Source organism: Papio anubis, chromosome 13, assembly GCF_008728515.1.
Source record: "Papio anubis isolate 15944 chromosome 13, Panubis1.0, whole genome shotgun sequence".
Lineage (NCBI taxonomy): Eukaryota > Metazoa > Chordata > Mammalia > Primates > Cercopithecidae > Papio > Papio anubis.
In genome coordinates this window covers 28717379-28740811 of record NC_044988.1, presented here as the reverse complement: position 1 = coordinate 28740811, position 23433 = coordinate 28717379, and the positions used below count along the sequence as shown (strand labels likewise).

The window sequence follows — 23433 nt, the reverse complement described above, 5'->3', positions numbered from 1 at the left end:
AGTAGGAACGTGGTCTTTGACATCTGATAGTCCTGCTTTTAATTCCTAATTTTTTGGGCCAGGCACGGTAACTCAAGCCTGTAATTCCAGCACTTTGGGAGGCTAAGATAGGAGGACTACTTGAGCCTAGGAGTTCAAGAGCAGTCTAAGCAATACAGTGAGATTCCATCACTACCAAAAAAAATTAATTTTAAAAATCCTAATTTGTGATCTTAATCAAGTTGCTGAAGAGCTCTGGGCCTCAGTTTTCTCATTTGCAAAATGGGAACAAAATAATTAACTTTAAAGCTTATTGTATGAGTTAAATACAAAGAAAACACTTAACATAGTACCTGGGACACAGTAAATACTCAGTAAGAGGTTGCTATTAATCATACTTTATTATTCTGCCTGGCTCTCAATATTCTTGAGGATTTTTAAATATTTATAAGAAATATAAATTCCCTGCCTTATAGATTTTTAAAAGTTCCTTCAATGGATGAAGAGTTCTGGACTAAGGAGAGAATAAGTAAAATGTAGTCTGACTTTTTGGAGAGAAAAAGTAGCCAAGACTTCATATTTCTCTGCATGTTTGTCCCGAAACCACAAATACAGCATAAAAATAGAGGACTGTGCTTGCTCTGAGATTTGGGATGCACATGCTAGTCAGAAAAAGTAAACAAATAGGCCGGGTGCAGTGGCTCACGCCTGTAATCCCAGCACTTCGGGAGGCCAAGGCGGGTGGATCACCTGAGGTCAGAAGCTCGAGACCAGCCTGGCCAACATTGTGAAACCCGGACTCTACTAAAAATATAAAAATTGGCCAGGCATGGTGGCAGTCACTTATAATCCCAGCTACTTGGGAGGCTGAGGCAGGAGAATCACTCAAACCTGGCGGGCGGAGGTTGCAGTGAGCCCAAATCGAGCCTCTTCACTCTAGTAGCCTGGGCAAAAGAGTGAAACTCTGTCTCAAAAAAAAAAGAATAGACAAATATATCCAATGTGTTTGCAATATCTTTTCTCTCAAGATATAATAAATGTGACCTGGGTGCAGTGGCTCATGCCTGTAATCCCAGCTCTTTGGGAGGCTGGAGCAGGTGGATCACATGAGGTCAGGAGTTCAAGACCAGCCTGGCCAGCATGGTGAAACTCTGTCTCTACTAAAAATACAAAAATTAGCTCGGCATGGTGGCAGGCGCCTGTAATCCCAGCTACTCGGGAGTCTGAGGCAGGAGAATCGCTTGAACCCGAGAGGTGGAGGTTGTAGTGAGCTGAGATTGTGCCATTACAATCTAGCTTGGGCAACAGAGCAAGACTTTGTCTCAAAAAAATTTAAAAAAAAAAGATGTAATAAATGTGGTAGCCATTCTTACTCAAGCCTGTTGTGAGATCATGATGCATCCCATGGTTGCTTATCTTTTTCAAGGGCTTCACCCGTCCTGAAGAACAAACTGTTTGAGGTACTTCGCTTTCAATTAAGAAGAGGATCCACAGCTTGGGGGCAGCTTTCTCCAGTTAGAGTTCTGGAAATGACCAAGTCAAGAATGTTTCCATGATTTCCTAAGAGATGATTACCTCATATGCCTACAATGCAAAGTTGCACGTGTTTTTTCAAAAACACATTCCAGACATATGTCAGCTTGTGCCCATCTTGATCTGTCTGGCCAGAAATGAGGCAAGAAAGAGGTGCCATGATGGAAAATTTCTCCGGTGAAGACTTTCAACTCTGTGTTGTAGGGACCTTGTATACCATGTTAGAGAGTTTAAACTTACCACTTTAACCAATGGTCCTTAAAGCGATGGCGAGGTACCAAAGGGTTTAATGGGGGTTGGGTTTGGGAAGACATGATCAGATTTATACTTCAGAAAGGTCACTCTGGCTGAAGTGAGAAGAATGGATTGCAGCACAGAAAACCTTAGAGGCAGGAGGAGAGGCAGAAGGCTACTGCAGAAGACCGAGTGAGAGGTGAAGGTAGCCTAGACCAGGCGGTGGTGATAGAGATGGAGAAAGGGGGACAAATTCTTGGAGATGTTTGGAAAGTCTCATCACACAGGATTTAAGTTGTTTATTAGATGTGGAGAATGGGGAAGAGGAAGGAGTAAGAGAATGCTGCTCAGATTTTTGGCTGGGGCATCTGAGTAAATGGCAGTGAATTCACTGAAATTAGAACTCTGGTGGAGGCACAGGTTGGTAGGAGCCAGGAAGTTCAGTTTAGGACATGCTCACTTAGAGCAACCCATGGAACCTCCAAGTGGAGATGCAGGTTGTCAGCTCTCTGATTCTCAGTCTAGGGCTCTCTTTGCTGCTCCATAGCTGCTTTATGCCCCAAGCACATCTCAGACTTGGGGATGGAGGGGAGGAGGTGCTCTCAGGGATCTTTAGTCATAGCTGGCATATATTGGCCCAGATGGTTTGGCTGGGGAATCCCTTTTGGTGTTAGGGGAGATAATGTGTTGGGGTGGGGAGTGCAGCGAGGAAACCTTGATATGACAATATTCTCATTTTCAAAAGCATTGATCCACTATAGCAATATTGTAATTGATTCAGGCAAGGGCCATTGATGGATGCTAAAACAAGTTTGCTTGTAAACAAGCTATTTACCCAGTCTAAAATTATCCTCCTGAAGATGATTACCACAAAGTAAAAATGTTTTAGAGTGAAGAAATCTGGGTAACACCACCAGTACCTCCCTATAGATTATTTATTACAAAGAGGGAGAGATTCCCCAGAAGTGGAACACTCACACCGATACTACTTTGACCACATGATCAACATTTACCTTCACCACCAATGGGGCAAACTGACATCAGGTGCCCCCTAATATGACGCACTGAGAAGGACACAGTGTGTGCATAATTTGAATCTCACACCAGACAAATTCCAGAGACATGTTAGAGAACAATAGGCCTGCACTCTTCAAAAATGCCAATGTCTTAAAAGACAAAAATTGGGAGCCTTTTCATTCTCAAATAAAAGAGACTAAAGAAGCATGACAACTGGTTGGGTGCGGTGGCTCACGCCTGTAATCCCAGCACTTTGGGAGACCGATGTGGGCGGATCACGAGGTCAGAAGATCGAGACCATCCTGGCTAACATGGTGAAACCCCGTCTCTACTAAAAATACAAAAAATTAGCCGGGCGTGGTGGCGGGCGCCTGTAGTCCCAGCTACTTGGGAGGCTGAGGCAGGAGAATGGGGTGAACCCGGGAGGCGGAGGTTGCAGCAAGCCGAGATCGTGCCACTGCACTCCAGCCTGGGTAACAGAGCGAGACTCCATCTCAAAGGAAAAAAAAAAAAAGAAGCATGACAACTAAGTAGAAATACAAAGTCCTGGGTTGGGAAAACATGTTATAAACCCCAATATCAGAAAGACTGGCAAAACTTGGATATGATTGTAATCAGTAAGAGATTCATATCTGTGTTAAATTTCCTAAATTTGATCATTGCACTCTGTCTTTGTTCTTAGGAAACACTTGCTGATATGTTCAGGTGGGAAGGGTCATGATATCTGCAACTTATCTCAAATAGTTCCTAACAACAACAATAATAATAAATGTACATATAGAGAAAGCAAATATAGCATAATGTCAATAACTAGTGAATGTAGGTGAGAGGATACAAGTGTTTGATGTATTCTTTTCACAGCTTTTCTGGGAGTTATATATATATATTTTTTTTCAAAAGGAGAAGAAGCACAAGCAGAGGGAGTTCTAAACATTGAAGACTCTAACCAGTGTTTTTGTTTTTTTTTTTAAGGTCAAATATTTTAATATTATTTTTTTCTAGCCACTAAATTCCATCTTAATGAAATGTCAAAATAGGAAACAGGTGAAGGAGTAATTTCCTGCACTGCCAGGCTTATAAGAATGTACAGTATTTGCTTCAATTTCAAACCTGCACTGTTTAAAAAGGAATTTGTTTTCTTTTAAATCCAGGTACCAAAGTTGAAAGCCCCAAATGTCCAGAGAGCAGCTGGAACAAGAATTGCTGCCTGCAGGCGCTTCTGTCCACCAGCCATGCATCAGTGAGTGGCCCTGGACCCAGCCACTGTGAGTGCACCTGCGGTTCCTGCCATGGGGAGCAGGAGCCATTTGGCTGCTCCTCTTCACAGGGCACCACCTGTGATCTTTCACTGCCCAGGTGAGCAGAGCGCAGGAAGTCGGGGAATCAGAGCACTGAATGAATCTTGGAAAGCACCCAGTCCAACTCTCCCCACCTTCCCATCTGTGGCATTAATCACCTCTATAATGTTGTAACCAACTGGTCAACCAACCTCTATTTGAACATAGCCAGTGGCTACAACGTCTAAGCAGCTCACCCATTTTTAAATAGCTTAAATTGTTTGGATATCCTTTCTCTTAAAAATAAGTATCAGTACAAAATGCCTACTTCCATTTTGTAGGTATCTGGTAAACTTTTTTTAATAAAAAAAGTCAGATTAACTAAAACTGTGGAACACCTTGAATATTTACAGTCAATAACTAAAGTTATATATTTCAGATCCTTCAGCAGGGCATCTCTATAAAATAACATTTGGAAATCACAGAAATTTACTCTTAAAGGGCCTTTCTTGTTCATTGCATTCTGAGATATACCCATTTTATGGCCATATATTTGAAAGCAAACAAAAATAGAGGAAAATTCTATGGACACGTAGTAGGCATATGTGTATGTATGGATAGCACGTTTGCATGTGCATAGATAGGGACATGGGAGGATAGATATCAAGGGTATTCCTAGGGATTGGGAGTGAGTAAAGGAAAAGAGGCTTTTACTCTCCACCTTAGACATTTTGTTATTGTTTGATTTTTTTTTTAAAGAAAGAAACAGTATGTTGCTATTTTTATCACTTAAAACCATTTTCTCAAAAATTTACAAAACAACAAAAAAGAGAAATCACTTACATTGAGCTGAAATCTGATTGCCCAGAGTTTCCATTTTCTACTGCACTCTGGACAACTTAAGATAAGCCCACTCCTTCTTGCACATAGCAGCGAGTCAGCCGTCTGATGCCAGTCCCTGAGGCCTCCATATTTCTCTTCTGCAAGATAAATGTTCCCATTTCCTTCAGCCGTCTCTCAGTTGGCAGGAATTCAAGTCTTCTTGACTTCTTGTCACTGCCCTCCTCCCACTGAAGTAGAGCATATCAAGTGGGCGCAGAGAAAAATCCATTCAGAAGTTCAGGTGGCAGTTGGTCATCTGTTGAAAATTAGCAAGTCCATGGTTCTTTGTGTTCTTGCACCAACTTGGCCTAACTTTTTGGGGTCTCAGGTGCTGTATTAAAGGTGCTCTATTTCATGCATCAGTGATGGATGAAAGCTGGTCTGCAGGGCATGCATGCAGTTATAATCAGAACACCATGACGAGCTTTCCCAACACTTATAAAACCTGGCTGATTTATCAATGTCAACTCAGGACAAGAACGGGAAGGAAAATGTGTAAAGGGAATAGTAGGAAAATATGTTCCCCGGTAATCAGAAGAATTAACAATGGGATAGCCAGGATAAGGATGTTATGGCAGCACATGACCAAGATAAGAACACATAGCAAAGCAGTCAAGAGGATCAGCTCTTCCACATACTTGCTGTGTGACTTGGGAAGGTTTCTTAACCACTCTGTGCCACAGTTTCGTTATCTGTAAAATGGGGATAATAGTGGTCCCTACTTCATACAGCTAACACAAGGTTTAAATGAGCTGTTCCTTTAAAAGTGTCTCTGGCACGTAAGATATGCTACTTAAGTGTCTAACAAACAAAAAACAAATGAGGTGACTGATTTCATGGTTTCTGACTGGAATGGTCAGAGGAAATAATGTAAACAAGAGGTGTGCGAATGGACTTGCTTGGCAAATTTGAGGATTAAACTGTGCTCCGTTTAGGAAACATAATAAAGAATAGAGTTCTATCGGCTGAAGCATTCCACCTGTTGCAAACACAGAGGAAATTGTCCTTTCATAGATTAGTGCTTTGGACACCTGCCTGCCTGCCATTTCTTCCTTGTCAATAAAGGCTAAAATAGACCAACCTCATTAGTACCAGGAACATATAAATATGTTAAACGGTTGGTACAATGAATCCTATTCAAAAGTACAATGACTGAAAGGGAAACAACTACCACTCCTAGTTATTGCCATTCCTTCATGTACATGGGGCCCCATGGAGTTTATTTAGGGCACACAATTGAAGTACATTTCTCTATAATTGTCTCCTGCAATGGATCAGCAACGTTTGTGAATGAGGCAAACTGGACGTTTGGCAGAACCAGAGTTCATACTACGCTGAACGTATCAGTAAAATACAAATTATCCTTGAACTGGGTCTTTTCTAATTCCAAGTTCTTCTCCCACTGTCTTTAGCTTTTCCTGTGTTCTAATTCAAATCCCTGAGAGTGTAATGACCTTCACCCAGACTATGGGTCGCTAAGAATGTTCAGTGTAGGATGTTGATCTTGAGGCATTGAAAAGGGCACTGGTTCTGCTCATTATTGGTGGGGGACTCCTCTGGAAAAACATCTTGCACTACTGAGCACATTTCTTCATCAATCTTTATAAAATCTACAATTTCTCCTATACAGTCATTTTGAGTATCAAATGGTATTGGTAAAAACACTTTTCGGACACCAAACCTGGAATTGCAAGCTCGAATGCCTGTGGCAGCCAGAGAGGTAACATAAATATGTGATTAGCGGAAAGTGTAACACTGTGGAGAGTGGTGATGACTGTTGACAAAGTGGGAAGTGTATGTCCAGCCTAAAGACATTCAAATTCAAGGGTTAAAAAAAGTGATACTGGTGAAACAATATTGCCTAATGTCAGATTAGTTCATGGACGGGATTTGACCTACAAAACACCTGCTTGCAACTCTCAGAAATAAAGAGCAATATGGTATGGTAGAGGGGAAGAAAATAGATTTTGGCGTTAAACTGGCCTATGTTTAAACTGGTAGTATGACCTCAAGTAAGTTAATGAAGGTCTTTAAGACTCAATTTTATGTATCTATAAAATCCTGTCTCCGGGAATGTTATGAAGATTTTAGAACAATGTAAACTTATTACCAATAATTATTAATTAAAGAAATTGAAGTCTTTCTATGTAAATATCCTGCCCACTTTATCCTAGAGTGCTTACAGCAACATTTTTCACCCAGTTTATTCTTGTTCAAAGTGTTGAGGTGTCCAAGGACAAGCTGAAGTTAGAAAGATAAAAGCATGAAGATATGGTGGGTGAACCTAGAGGAAGACTGCCAAGACTGCGCTGGCTTTGTCTTCATGTTATCCCACACTCTGAGATCTGACCTTTGGCCTCCCAGTCCAGCAATCACTTCATTACAACACTCAGAAATGAGGAGACACATAGTAATGAACTCCAGTGGAGTTCACATGCAACTGGGACATGAAACCTAATGTCTATGTGTTTTTTTCTTTAGGGTGGGTATTGATCTCCAGGTGGAACTATTTATATCCTTAAACCAAGGCAACTCACTCTCAATATTAGAGTGTCCAAGAAACTGCAGCCATCTCACTTGGCCTCCCTTGTGCTACATCTGGTTGATTATAATACTTGCTTTAAATTTAAAAAATATATATATGTGATACCTTTGTGAGGGAAAAAAATACAAACAAGAAAAAAAAAGAACTGCTTTATTTCTGAATTTAGAACCAGACATTAATTCTTGTTTCAGACTGTCATGACCACAAGGAAATGAGAAATATTCCCTCATGATTTCTTTCAGATGCTTCAAAATATTTAGAAGTTTTAGGACTTTCTTTGGCCAAAGTCTGGCTGAGGTCATATATTTTCTCTGTTCCTGAGTCTGGGGTGGTAAAGGGGAAATAAAGAATAGCAGGAATCTATTCCAACTAGGGTTGGCAGATTTTGCAAATGAAATTTGAATTTCAGATAAAAACGAGGTAGTTTTTAGTGTAAGTATGCCCCCATTCAAATTGGCAATATCTGCAATTTATGGGATATACTCATACTAACAAACTATTGTTGCTTATCTGAAATTCAAATTTCACTGAACATCCTGTATTTTTATTTGGCAACCCTAATCACAACCCACAAGGCAAAAGCCCTCATCAGTGGCTTCCAAAAGTGTATATGGAGAGAGAGCTCTCTCTTTCATTAGTGTTGGGGTGTCGTGGAGGTTGAGGAGGTATATTTTCTTCAGAGACTGATTTCTCTGAGCCTCAAGCACTAACAGCTGTTAGATCTCTATGGTCTTCCAGCCAACTATCATGGCATCTGGTGATGGGGACCAATGAGGAGCGAGCTGAAGAAAACCCTTCCCTCTATGTGCTTTTAGAACATAGATGAGTTGCTTTTAGAGATAAAATATAGCATATTAGGGCAATCAAAGAGAAAGTGTCAAATAGGATATAGGAATAAATTATCTGAAAATCAGAATTATGTATGTAACCATTACTTATAAATGGAAATGATTTTGGAGACAATCTCCTCTCTTCCTATCATTTTACAAATGAGAAGACAGACTCAAAGCAGTTTCCTTTCTGGAATGTGATGGAAGGGGTGCGTGTCTGTGTGTGTGTACATGTGTGTACGTAAGTCTAGCAGTAGTAGTAGCAGTAGCAGCAGAAGGAGATGGTGAAGGAGAAAAAGGAGGAGGCAGAGGAGAAGGAGGAGGAGGGAAAAAGGGGATGGAGGAAGGAAACTGAGGCAAAAAGACCAGAAGTACAAATACCTTTCCACTACACCTGTCCTGCTACACGATTATGGGTTTCTACAACTGTTTTTCCTATAACTTTTTAAAAACGTACATAAATAATACACATTCATTAGAGAAATTCAGGATTACATACAAACAAACAAACAAAACCTCTTCCATGAATCCAACATACAGATATTACTATTGTTAACATTTTAGTGTATAGAGAAAGTACTTTGGTATGAAAGACCCAGCATTCATTCGGAGCCACACCCACATTTTGCTCTGGGGATAGCCACTCAATCAGTGGAATATCATTTCTAGTGGGACTACCAACCTAGGTGTCAGGTCCTCTGCTGGCAAAGCAGTAGGCAGGTGACCAAGCTGTGATTTCAGTCTGTAGCTAAGTGACCCTTGAAGACTGAAAATGCTGGAGTTTCTTCCTCCCGAGAGGGGAACACTAATGAGGTCACTCATTGTCACAGATCTCCCAGATACCTGGAGCAGCTCTGGGTCCTGGGCCTCCTGAGAACTAATTCTTCACCGTTTCCTTCAATTCTAATATGGTAAATTGATTGTATTCATGGCCTCAACTAGCGGCCTCCATATCATGCCCTGTGCAAGAGACAGAGGCCCATCAAGAATGAAGTCTAGTTCCCCACCCCTTGAATCTGGGATGCGTTGGGATTTGCTTTAGCCAGGAGAATGCAGGAACAGTGAAGGTGTGTCAGCTCGGAGCCTCAAATTCTAGAGGGCTTGTGTGCTTCCAGTCTCTCTTGGAGCCACCAGAACAAAACTGGTGTCAGCTGCTGGAGGATGACAAACCACTTGGAGGAGAGCACAGGGGTCTCGGCCAACTCTCAGAAGTAGAACCACCTTGTGCACACACAGCTGACTTCAGATACATGAAGAAGACTACTTTTATATCACAAGCTAAACAAATGTTCTAAGCCTCTAAGTTTGAAGTGGTAGGTTATGCAGCAATACCTAACTCATACTTCTATGAACTTCCACATCTTTCCGATAAATTCCTTTTTGTGTGAATTTCTATAGCTACAAAGAACTCTATTAGACACTTTCCAACTAGTCTCTCATTCTTTTAACAGAATGTGATCATATCACACATCCTCTTTTGTAATCTACTTTATTTCACTTTGCAACTGATTTTGAGCATCTTTCCCAAACAATCAATTGTACACAGTTAAAAAAGGAAAATCTCCCAAATGCCACTTCTGAGCCTCTGCCCAAACCAAGTTTCATCATGACATTATGGCCACCAGCCAAAATGCCATTTGTAGGTAGGCCTAGCATGATCTGTTCTGTCCAGAAGGAAGTGCCTTTAGCTTGTTTCTCCATGAGATTATTGGACAGCACTGTGACTTTTCACAGCTTGATGACCAAGAAAAGGACACAGTCATGCCTCAGAGGTGCTTGAGAACATTAACCTTCCCAGGCACCGTCTACCTCTTTGGACAAAGAAAGCAATAATTGCATTCAGAATGTTCTATCATTTACAAACATATAAAACATATGGACAGCGAAGACAGAAAAAGAGATAGACATTCCGCATAATGATTTTCTCTTCTGACCCAAAACTGAGTGATTGGAACTCTCCAGTCCTTTTATTCCTGGTCATCCTATTTCCATTATCCTTTTTTTTTTTTCCACCAAAAGGCAGATTTAATTTGAGATATCATTTGTTTGGCAGAGTAGGGCAAGGGGAAAGTGCAAGGCCTGCCCCATAACTCTAGTCTCTAGTCTTCATGCTAATGAAAATACATTACTATTTTCCAAGGAAATTAGTGTTTGTAAAATGGATCCCCTGCAACTGTGCACACGTTTCTATTGGAAGGAATTTTCTGAATGCATTATCAGCTTTGGTCCCTTCCAACAGGCACGCAACTGGAGGTCTATTCTTATCTTGCTTGCTTTTCCTTTGGATTTGATTTTTTGTTGATAACAATAATTCCTATGGCATTCATCTCATTTAATCCTCATCAAAACTCCATTAGGTAGATATTTTTATTTTTCTCCTTAGAGAAGGCAAGTAAATGGTGTGAAGTCTTGTAGCTAATAAATGACAGAACTGGGATGCCACCCTTGTTTGTCAAACTCCCAAATCAGGATGTTTTACCTTGATGTCTTCATGTCCCAATTCCTACTGAATTTTAAATACAATAAAGACATAAAAAATTAAATCACCAAAGTATAGGTTACTTTTTTTTTAAAGTAGGCAATGATAAGTGGCCTTAATGAGTTTCCTTCCAATCCTAAAAGAGTATAATGTTGAAATCCCTGTCTCTTTTCCCCCTAGGCAGCGTCTTCAGACTTCCAAATAAGCCTGAAGAGGACAGAAGAGCGAGCAATGTCTCTCTGAATGGGACTACAGGGAACTCTGGTAACCACATTTCATTCAGCAACTTGAGATACATCAGCAATATTACTACAAGCAGTCGCTTAGGTACTTGACTGTGAGCAGGAATACAAGACAAATAGAACACACTGGCTCTCATTTTTTAAAGACGATTTCACCTTAAGAGGTAAATACTTACAGAAAACAAAAAAGCACCTACAAGTAAAACTAAAAGGATTATGATACAGGTCAGCACTGTCCAACAGAACTTTCTGTCATTATGCAAATGTATTATATCTGTGCTGTCCAATATGTGACATATCCAATATATTACCCACCTATGGCCATGGAGCACATGAAATGTAGCTAGTATGGTGGAGGAACTCATTTTTAAATTTTAATTATCTTTGTTAGCTTAGTTAACTTTAATTAACTGAAATTTAAATTAAAATAGCCAAATGCGGACAGTGGCTACCATATTGGACGTCACAGCTGTAGATGGCCATAGAAGTATGGTGAAGTGGTCAGGGAAGTCCTCATCAAGAAAGTACAGTCCGAGGAGCTTTTGAAGTGGGGTACAAAGGGAAGAAAATGCAACCTGGTTGAGAAAGAAGGGAGGAAATGAACGAAACACAAGATTTGTTCTAGTAAAAGGCCTGGGGTTACAGATTCAAATGCCTACAGAAAGAATCATAAGGTGGGCCAGTAGGCCCGGCGCGGTGGCTCACGCCTGTAAACCCAACACTTTGGAAGGCCAAGGTGGTCAGATCACTTGAGATCAGGAGTTCAAGACCAGCCTGGCCAACATGATGAAGCCCCATCTCTGCTAAAAATACAAATATTAGCTGAGTGTGATGGTGCCTATAATCCCAGCTACTCAGGAGGCTGAGGTGGGAGGATCACTTGAACCTAGGAGCCAGAGGTTGCAGTGAGCCAAGATTGTGGCTTTGCACTCCAGCCTGGGTAACAGAGAGGATTGGTGGTGGGTTATGGGGACTATGGAGATTAGAGACCCTACCCCATCTAGTCAGCTCCAGCCAGTTATCGCCATACAGAAATGTAGGCTCAATGTTGACTATCTTCTTATTTTTTGGAGGAAGTTAGAAACTCCAATTTTATGTTAAGTCACCTAATTTTAAGTCTTGGCCACAGTGTGTGCTAAACATTCTTAGCAGATGCTATTGGTGCTCCACTCATATCCACTCAGCACTCCCCTCTGCAGGTGAGGCTGCCTACTGTGATTGCCTTCAACTCTGCCTGAAGACACTGTGCACACATTTGACCCGCATGCAAGCATCTGGGACTGCCAAAACGCTAATGCCCTTGTAAGCAGCTCGCAAAAAATGAAAGGAAAGTACATAAATATGCTAATCTTACCTCTCAGTTAGGATAGCTCTGAGATATGTTCTGTATTGCCTCCCAGAGTTTCCTTGTGTGACTGAGCTCCAGCTGCCACAGTACAATCTGGTAGATAATGTGCCATTCATTGGAATCCATCCCTTTTCCTTCTCACTTTCCCACTTGCCTGTGTACTGATGTTTCCTGGGATCACCTCCCAATAAACTACTTGGACATCAATCCATATCTCAGAACCTGATCCTGGGAGGAACCCAAACAAAGACACTGTTGTAGCAAACAAACTCAAATCCCAGTGGCGAACACAACGACGTTTCAAACTCACTCATATCACAATCCAAAGAGGGTCACTGTGGAGACTGTTCCATCATCCAGGGAGCCCGGCTCCTTTCATCATGTGGCTCTGCATCTTCTATGACACCTTCCTTCTCTGCATTCAGTTGCAGATGGGGACAGAGAGAGAACGTGGAGGGCTGGGAGGAGGATTTTTACTGTCAAGGCCTGGAAATAGTGGCTAGTACTTCCGTTCATATCCATTGACAGAACTCGTCATATGGTCCCTCCTACTTGCTGGGGACGCTGGGAAACGTAGTGCAGCTGTGCATCAACTGTAGAAGGAAATAAGTTTGCTGAACACATAGCAGTTTCTGCTGCTGCAACTTATTTACTTATTTATTTATTGAGACAGATCTCACTGTGTCACCCAGGTTGGAGTACAGTGGCATGATCTCAGCTCACTGCAACCTCTGCCTCCAGGGTTCAAATGATTCTCCTGTCTCAGCCTCCTGAGTAGCTGGGATGACAGGCATGTGCCACCACACCCAGCTAATTTTTGTATGTTTTTAGTAGAGATGGGCGTTTCATCATGTTGGCCAGGCTGGTCTTGAACTCCTGGCCTCAAGTGATCTGCCCACCTTGGCCTACCAAAGTGCTGGGATTACAGGCGCGAGCCACTGCGCCCAGTCTGCAACTTATTTAGATGTTGTAAAAATGCTGTCCAGGCCAAAGAAGCTATGCTTGTGGACCAAAGTCAGCTTGTGGAACACCAGTTTGGAACCTGTGGTCCAGATATTATTCCCTAGAGTTGAGGGTGAAAAATTTTGCTAGCAAGCCACCCAACAAGTTCTTAACTTGTACAGAAATGTTTGCCACATTTTATTCAACAGTGTGGTAAAATGACTATATGAAAATCAAATCAATTCTCTGCTGACTGAGTTTATAAGTTCAGAGAGAAAATGATCATTACATTTCTGATAGTTCTTATATAAGCAGTGGGTCCCTAATGAGATAGCCGTGACTTCCTTCATCCTCTGTCAAGTGATTATCTATCAGTAGGTCGTGTCAGTGTAGCCCCACTTCCACCTCATCTTCACCCTCTCCTCCTGATTCCCTACGCTCCAGCCCCACTGCTTGTTTCTCAAACTTGCCAAACTTTTTACACCTCCAGAATTCTGCAAATGCTGTTCACTATTCCAGAAATGCGTTCCTGCTCTCCTGTCTTCTCTTTGCCTCATTCTTTACCCAACGGGGTCCCCGGTATCTGTCAAGTCTTGGCATAGATGTTCTTTCCTCATAGAAGCTTTGATTGACCACCCAAAACAAAGGGGCTTTTCTCCACCCACCATTATTCCCGCTCCTTCTATCTATCATGATTCAGAACCATATCTGCATGTTTAACACACAGCTCCAGAGGCTGCTCACTGCAGCACTGTGCATGGAGCTCAGTACAGTATTTGGACATTGTCAGAGTTCAAAGATAGTTGAATAAATAAATGAATACCAAGAAAACTTCACTGCTTTAGAGAAGTTTGTGTGGGTACCTTTTATGATTAAAATAACATCTCCCCATCTGTCTTGAAAGTTTAGTTAAACTTGATTGGGACTTAATGAAGAGAAATATTTATATATTGAATGCTACCTGAGGCAAAGAAATAAAATAAAAATCCTCTCTTTATCTCAGAAATCCCTGAACTCAGTCTCTTCTAAAACTAACCTAGATACAACTCAGTGTGATCATTTATGTCAACAGGGGTGGAGAGATGAAAGCTCTTTGAAAAAGTGAAAGTGACATTACAATGCAAAATGTTAATTCCTGAAAGCATCATTGACCTAAATAATCTAACAAGTTGCCCAGGGGGGAAAAAAATAGGAATCAGCTTTGATTTTTCCTCACCCCTTCCAATCTCTCTGCCATCATTCTGAGCTGTACTTCCAAACAGCTCAGCTTCACCTCTTGCCTCTTCCACTTTTGCCCGAGATTGTGTCAATCCAAGCTGCTGAATGCAAAATGAAGCTGTCTATCTAAGAAGCACGGTTACTTATTTAGTTAGAAATGTAATTTTTTGTTTTGGGGTTTTGTTTGGGAGGGATTTGTTGCCAAGTGGTAGAATTTGAAAGTGTTTTCCCTATAGGAGGCAGATTCGGAAGTCTGACCTGAGACTCTTTTGGAAGCTGAAACTAATTAAAATCTTTTTTTCGCCCCTGTAGCTAAGACGCAGCAGGGGAGATAGTCCAGCATTCGTTTTATGAAGGTGTAACTATATCCACTAACCTCTTGTGTACCACATTCAGCGTCTGCCCCAAGGCTGCCACACCTGCTCAAACACCTGCCCAGTATGTGAGTATTTGGTAGAACAGTATTTACTGGCTTATCTAAGGGCACCCAGGGTCACCCACCTTTACCTGAGGACAATAGAGTCTTGTTCCACATATTTATTACCTATACACTCACCTCTGAGTGGAGTACTATCCTGGTTTCACCTTCTATGAGATCTGATAAGCAACACAAAAGACAAATAGAAAAAGAGAAAGAGAAAGAGAGAAGCTAAAAAATAATTGTGTGTCATTAAAAAAAAAAATAAAAATCACAGGCTGGGCATGGTAGCTCACGTCTGTAATCCCAGCACTTTGGGAGGCTGACACAGGTGGATCACAAGGTCAAGAGATCGAGACCAGCCTGGCAAACAGGGCGAAACCCTGTCTCTACTAAGCCTCTGTTTTGTCACAAAAGGGCAGTGGTAATAGGTCATGACTCACCTTACTTGTGAAGATGCAATGAGTTAACACACACACAATGCCTGGCACATCATCTAACACATCACCTAGCACACAAGACATGTTGAACCAAGGTTTGCCATCATTCTCCTCAAAGCCCACACACAGCTAGAGGGTTGAGAGCAAGGCTGCCAACCCTGGTTGTTTAATTCTGCTCATAAAGCTTCTGTATGTTCCATCTGCAAAAACTAAATTCAGAGAAAAATAACTGGAAATAGAAAAGGGTGGTCAAGGAGAACACCAGAGCCGGAAGGAGGCGAAGACCAGTTCCTTGTGTATCTGGAACTTGCCCTATAGGGGTTCTTTGCCTCCTATACCAGGCCCTGGAGGAAAATCTGTTTGGTGAGCTAAGAAGTATTTGTTTTTCTAATCAGGAGAAGTCCCTATAAGGCTCCTAGAATTCTCATCCTTGATGTTGAAAGAAATTATAATGTGCATATTCTATTGTTACAGGCCAACTCCTCATTTTCCTTCCCCCACCTTACTCCTCATTCTCCCCATCCTCCGCTTCTTGACATTGGCCTGGTTCTTCAATCCACCTGAAATCCCACCACCTCCCCAGGGTTCTGGTCTCCCCTTTCTCTGAAGGCTGAAACATTTATTTTTAGTTTAAACATTTAATTGGTTTTCCTGTTTCATAGGGACTAAAACCCCCCCGAATAGATGATGTACTTCCTTTGTGTACTCCACAGGGATTGATACTAAGTTTCAAACCTAGAAAGTTCTAAATAGATATGCACTTTGTATAAATTATTGTTGAGAAGTGGACTGATTCTAGCATTTGTGAAACTCCCGTCTGGTAATACGTCTGTATTACAACTGAATACAGTTGTAATACAACTGAAAACTTGGCACAGATTTTTAAGGCTTGGTCCCCACCCTCAAGGTACTTTCATCTGTAAAGAGAACAAAGCCCGGCCAGGCATGGTGGCTCACGCCTGTAATCCCAGCATTTTGGGAGGCTGAGGCAGGCGGATCATCTGAGGTCAGGAGTTCAAAACCAGCCTGATCAACATGGTGAAACCCCATCTGTACTAAAAACACAAAATTAGCCAGGCGTGGTGGTGCATACCTGTAATCCCAGCTACTCGGGAGGGTGAGGCAAGAGAATTGCTTGAACCTGGGAGGCAGAGGTCGCAGTGAGCCGAGATCATGCCATTGCACTCCAGCCTGGGCGACAGAGTGAAAGGCCGTCTCAACAACAACAACAACAAAAAGAGAGGGAAAGAGAGAGAACAAAGCCCATAGCCTTTTATACCTGGGAGGCACTGAGGCAGAAAAGTTAGCATTATGGGTTAATTTCCCTTGTTTTTTTCTTAACAGTAAAATGGATATAACAGCGGTACCTACTTCATGGGGTCTTTGTCAGGTTTAAGTCAGATAGTGCAGAGCCTAGCATATCCTAAGAGTTCAAATATAGCTAAGGTAGGTTCAGAAATTAGAAAAGCAATTGTTCAAATGCCACAGGGAACAACAAACATCTTATAATTAAAAGGCTCAACTGGGTATATTTCTAGAGACAGCTGAGCTGCTGTCAAGTTATTTTAAAGGTATTTTATGCTAAGTACATAGTCCACAGTAGAGATAGACACTTCTGCTCATGCTAATTTCTATGCAATAGGGCAGGGGAGAGGAACTAAGTTGAAGCAATGGAAAGGAGTGTGCTTCAGGGCCTGGGAAGTCCCAGGTGGGAGGAGACTCTGAAAGTCAAGGCCATCATTGCTCTCTCCTACCTGAATCAAAGGAATGAGTAAATTGGAGACAAATTGGTAGAGTTCCAAGTCACGAACCTGAAAGAGTTTCGTTGCTTTATATTCCATTATGAGGAGAGTGTAGGGTTGAGTATGCTGACCTGCAGTGAAGCTGTGGTTTTTTTTTTTCAACAAAGGCCCCATTTCAACACAGGCAAAATTTTCTTTTTTCTGAGGCTGCTTTAGGGAAAGCAAAAGGGAAAACAAGCAGGCAGATCAGACATTACTGAGCTGAAATCATCTGGGCTCAGAGGCATCTCATGGGATAGCAGACGGACTCTATGAGCCCTTGGGTCCAACTTTGGCACAGGGGGCTGGGGGTCCCACTCTTTGGGAAATGACTTTGGTCCACACTAATGTGCTCTATTAAAGGAGCTCCAGGAATCCTTTGAATAGGATTCTAGCAGTTTCTAGCATTTGCTGGTCCTGTTGGAAGTATCCATAACACTAAAATGCAGCTTCCCCAGCCACTGCATTTAGGGTAAGGGTACCACACATAGCAACCAGGGGCATCTTGTTCAAAGCCTCCTGTTCCAAATTTAACTTGTGTTTTTGGTGAACTTGGTTGTGGGTGGAGTTGACACCTGCCAAGAAGGTCCCAGGTTGATCCTATTAATAGGCACCACTGTAGCTAAGGAAGTTACAGTGCTAAGTTGCACTTGGTTGAACTATAGCTTTGAATGTGATTATCCTCCTCGCCTGAATGAAAAGAAAAGAGAACCACCTGCAATTAGATTCAACAGAAGCATGTGCTGAAATACATACAGGAAGCTTTGCAGGCTCAACAATGACAAACTGAAACTATTAGAAAGATGATAAGGTATACATCCTAATAATAGTAACTTAACAGAGAACATTTCCTGCCTCCTTACTCTGTGCCAGGTAGTATACTCAAGGCCATACCTGCATTATGTCAGAGTTCTTGCATCACTCTGTGTGATAGGTACTAAGATCTTCCTTTTATAGTTGAGGTACCTGAGGCACTGAGAGATCGGGTGCCTGCCTAGGTCACACAACCAGAAAGTGCAGAGGCAGGACGTGAACGCAGATTGACCAGGTTCCAACGTCTCCACTCTTTCTACCAAGCTGCCACTGTTAGTCTCTAATGTAAGCTTCATTGAACCAACTCCCAAAGCACCTGCTGGGTGTGGGGCAATGTATAAAATCCCCAGGGGCACAGAAAAGAAGTATAAACTTGACTGTGCTTGCAAGATAGTTCCAAAAAACCAATGAACTATTTGTGTGGTTAGTAATTGGATTAGAATAAGGGCCATCTCCCAAAGAAAACAGTAATCCTTCCCAGGGTGGAGACCACATCTGTTTTCCTATCCAGAGAGCTTTGCTCAAAGGCCTATACCTCCCAGGCTCTGGACAAACATCTCTTGATTCTGACGGGATGGACATGGTGTCATAGAACAAATCAGGTCTTATGGCTGAAGGTCCTGAGTACTGGTCCCAGCACTACCCCAAACTTGTCCAGTGCCTTTGACAAGTTAACTTACCTCTCTGGGGATTAATTTCCATGTCTACAGAAAAGAAATAATAAAAATAAAAGTTAATGTATTCCCTAGCCTACTTCACAAAGTTTAGTGGAGATGAAATGCAGTAACTATACAAACATGCTATGGCCAGGTGCGGTGGCTCATGCCTGTAATTCCAGCACTTTGGGAGGCCACAGCAGGTGGATCACTTGAGATCACGAGTTCGAGACCAGCCTGGTCAACAGGGTGAAACCCTGTCTCTAATAAAAATACAAAAAAAAAAAAAAATTGTCAGTTGTGGGGTGCAAGCCTGTAATTCCACATACTCAGGAGGCTGAGGCAGGAGAATTGCTTGAACCCGGGAGGCGGAGGTTGAAGTGAGCCAAGATTGCGCCACTGCACTGCAGCCTGGGTGACAGAGCAAGACTCCATCTTAAAACAAAACAAAACAAAAACCTAAAATGTGCTATGTAACACTATAAGGTATTTCTTTATGAGCTTTATTCCTTGGGAGTGCTGAGGAAAATCACAGGAGTGGATATCCCTGAGAGCTGAGTGCTTGGGCATGATTTCATGAATGAAGGGGACAACTGAAGCGATAGAGTCTTGTGGATTCTAGAAGCCTTAAATTGGCTAATTCCCATTTTATGTTTGAAAGCCTGGAGTGGGATGTGAAAGATGTGATACAAAGTTCTCTCCAGCTTTGAGTTCCAGGATCTCCTTGTTTGGTGAAAGGAGCCTTGACACTTTTTCTTCCTGTAAACTTTGCCATCTTCCTTCTCTGCTTGGCAATTCATGCCTAATGAGTGACATTTCCTAGGGGCAAGATAGCATAACTGTCAAGAATAGGGTCTGGATTGGAATTCCTATTATTGAGACAATTTTTTTGGTTTACATGTAACCGCCCAATGGTTTCACCTTGCTGCTGCCTAGACAAAGCCAATTTATCAAGACAGGGGAATTGCAGTACAGAAAGAGTAATTCACGCAGAGCTGGCTGTGCGGGAGACAGGAGTTTTATTATTACTCAAATCAGTCTCCCTGGGCATTCTGGGATCAGAGTTTTTAAGGACAATTTGGTGGGTGGGGGGGAAGCCTGTGAGCCAGGAGTGCTGATTGGTCAGAGATGAAATCATAGGGAGTCAAAGCTGTCTTCTTGTGCTGAGGCAGTTCCTGGGTGGGAGCCATAAGATCATATGATCCAGTTTATCGATTGGGTGGTGCCAGCTGATCCATTAAGTGCAGGGTCTGAAAAATATCTCAAGCACTAATCATAGGAGCAGTTTAGGGAGGGTCAGAATTTTGTACTCCAGCTGCATGACTTCTGAATCATAATTTTTAATCTTGTGGCTAATTTCTTAGTCCTACAATGGCAGACTAGTCCCCAGGCAAGAAGGAGGTTTGTTTTGGGAAAGAGCTGTTATCATCTTTGTTTTAAACTATAAACTAAGTTTCTCCCAAAGTTAGTTCGGCTTATGCCCAGGATGAACAAGGACAGCTGAGAGGTTAGAAGCAAGATGGAGTTGGTTAGATCAAACCTCTTACACTATCTCAGTTACAATTTTGCAGTGGCTGTTCAATCATTCTAAATCTGAATTTCCTCAGCAGAAAATAAGGAGATGATAATAGTGCCAACTTTATAGGATTATTGTAAATTTTTTATATAAGACAATTCCTATAAGGAGCTTAGCCCGGTGGCTGGAAAATATATGTAGGCCATTGTTAATATGCATATGTAGTTATAATTACTGCTTATATAGTTATAATTTTCTATAAACTGTATAGTTTATACAGTTATAATTACTGTTTATATATAGTTATAATTTTCTTCTACCAGCCCTATCTTCAAATATACTTGTTGTCAGTTAAAGTTCAATATCTTAGAAAGAGATTGTAAGGCCTTGGGAAAGGTTAGTGAAATCAACAAACTGGGAGTTGCTAAAAAGTTCATTATAAGGCAAGAAGCCAGAAATATCACCCTCCCTGGATTCAAGCTGTTCCCCAATAATCTAAAGAAACATAAATAGGACAAATAAATCTACTTCATAAGATTAGGAATAAATGACATGCAAGGATTTTTTTTATTCTATAGCCCCTGTCAGAGCATTGAGAAAGCAAACTTTTCGTGAGGCAGTCACTGTCATTTGCTCTTTATTGCCTTAAATTTCCAGGTTGTAGAACCCCAGAGTCAACCCCCAAGCATCCCCGGAAGAAAAGTACACTTTGAATAATTACAGTCCTTTAACTTTCCTGATTCAATCTTCAAAGACCACAAATTGCTTCCAACAAAGAAGCTGAAGTGAAAGAAGGAACGTCAACAAAAATGTGTGTTTGTGTTATCTCTTTACTTTCAGGGTTTATAGGTTTGGGGGAAAGTTTTTCTTTTCGGTGGAATAGAAGAAGAGAAGAAGAGAGACTAAAAAGCATTTCTTAGATTTCCAGAAGCAGTAATGGAAAATCCCGACCCTAGGGTCTTGCTTTCTTCCTAGAAATAGAATGCTCCTGAAGTTCCCGGGAGGGCCCTCTGCAAACAGATGTCAGTCATTCCATCGCTTGTTTTGCTAGGTGGAGTCGCTGGAGCTTAAAGAAGGGGAAGTAAACTCAAGCGCACATCCTGGTAACCTCTAGCCACGGGTCAAATTTCACTGACGTCACTTAAAAATGACCACAGACCCGCCCCTGTGAAAACCCCGTGGGCAGCCATTTTGTCTCAAGGAAACTGCCCAGATCTGATGTGAAGTAGTTCCGGACGTCTCTTGGTTGTATATGGCATTTCCCTGAAATAAGCAACTCTTTGAAAAATATCATAGCGCAGAACAAAGTGAAGTACTCCATGGTGAAGTTGAAGTACACAGTCACCAAAGAAACTTGCCCTCAGGCTGCAAAGTAAAAGCTGGAAATCCCAGAGCAGCAACTTGGAAATCCCACCTGCTACATATTTGCCTGAGTACTTTAAAGTTCTATGGAAAATTGTCTCTCTGTGTAGATTAACCTTAAACTTGTTCCATTTTGATATGGTATTTCTTGTTTCATTTCTCTTGCTTTTCTCCCCTATTTTATAATAAGTTTCATTTACTCTGTGATACTTTAAGAAGAGATAACCTTTCACCAAGGGATGTTGCTGTGATAACCTCCAAGTCACAAATACAGGTTCTAATCTTACCCCAGGGAAGTCCTGCCTCCCTTGCAGACTGGTTTATGTCTGAGTGGATTTGCCTATCAGCGTCTTTTCTTATGAGGCATGTAGCCCAGCATGGCAGCAAAGAATCCTGCAGCAGGCAGATAAAGCTTTCTAAAAATGTTTTAATTTTACTTTTAATGGACAAATAATAATTGTATATATTTACAGGGTACAATGTGATGTTTCAATACATGCATATATTGTGGAATGATCAAATCAGGCTAATTAACCATATCCATTACCTTATATACTCATTTCTTTGCAATGAGAACATTTAAAATCTAGTCTTTTAGCAATTTTGAAATATACAATCCATTATTGTTCTAGTGACTACACTGTGCAATAGATCACCAGAACTTATGCCTCAGATAAAGCTCTGAATCCTGTGAATCCTGTTACCACAGAATAGCAAGTGACCTCAAACCAGCTACTTAACCCCTCTAAACCTCAATTTCCTCATCTCTACTGTTGAGACTATAATAGCATCTGCCTCACAGGGATGTTGGAAGGATTACATGCTCTCATGAAGGCTTAGTAAATCCTAACTCCTACTACATTATTTTATTGAGGTCTCATTGAATTAGATACCCAAGAGAGAGAAAATGAAAGGGAAGTGCTTAACATTTGTGACAACCTTAACGTGATCTGCACATTTCCTAAAAATTATAACACTTGTATGACTTCATTTTCCCCAAGATAATACATTAGTATTTTGGAAAGTGTAAGATGAAAAATTGTTACCCTGAACTGCAATATCCTACTTTCTGGCTTCAAATCCTTATCTATCCTGCACTTCTCACTATACCTTCTCTTAGACCTCATTACGGTTACCCCATGGCCTGTGCTTTGGTTCCCATATCCTCCCACCTTTCCAGAAACTTTCCATGTATCAGTTACCCCTTCTCTCCTCTCAGCTAGGTCCTTCGCATAAGTAATTAAGCCCTAGGTCACTCTAGGCCTTTCCATATTACGAAATAATATCCCTCCTATCTCTACTCTATTTGTCTCTTTTCCTTCAAAGCCAGTCTTTTAACAAATTACATACTTACTGCTGCCATTTTTTTCAAACCTGCGTCACTCTTGAGCACATTACAAACTGGTTTCTAGCCCAAATATTCCAAGTCGCCCTCATGAAGATCTCTAGTGGTCTCCATGTTGCTAAATCCAAAAAACTTTTTCAGTCTTTATCTCATTGACCCTCTTGCTGATGCTGGGCACAATCCCTCTTGCTTGGACTTTATTGCCTCTGACACTACATCTTGGTTTTCCTTCCAAGTCTCTAACTGCTCCTGTTTTGTCTCCATTTCTGCCTCTTTCTCCTCTGCCTTCCATTAAATACTGAAGTTCCCCAAGTCTCAGTCCTAGACCCTCTTCTCACTTTGTATACTGCACTCTCTCCTGACTATCATTATCAATCATGATTTCAGTTATGTGATACCAGCTTACATCTCCAGCCCAGACCAGATCTCTGTGTTCCACACCCAGATGTCCAATTATTTATTTACCACATCTCCATTTGGAAGGCATTCCTCTTCAGTTTGCCTAAGACCAAGTTCATGATCTTCCTCAGCAAACCTGCTCCTCTTCCTTTGTTCTCTGTCTCAATTAATGATACC

At 41.5% G+C, this 23433-nt stretch overlaps 2 long non-coding RNA genes across 3 annotated transcripts; one reads left to right on the top strand and one right to left on the bottom strand.

Annotated features, from left to right (window-relative positions):
- Window positions 1-1269: 1269 nt before the first annotated feature.
- Window positions 1270-15214, bottom strand: LOC108582428. Of its 2 annotated transcripts, XR_002517624.2 has the most exons (4): window positions 15083-15214; window positions 12373-12959; window positions 4884-10803; window positions 1270-1502 (listed from the first exon to the last, which is right to left on the bottom strand). It is a non-coding gene; the product is annotated as an uncharacterized LOC108582428 (long non-coding RNA). The 2 variants fall into 2 exon arrangements; XR_002517625.2 differs by lacking the exon at window positions 1270-1502 and having other exon boundaries at window positions 3241-5178.
- A 33-nt stretch (window positions 15215-15247) lies between these two features.
- Window positions 15248-21656, top strand: LOC103878392. The gene is made up of 2 exons (XR_002517626.2): window positions 15248-15747; window positions 20808-21656. It is a non-coding gene; the product is annotated as an uncharacterized LOC103878392 (long non-coding RNA).
- Window positions 21657-23433: the final 1777 nt, after the last annotated feature.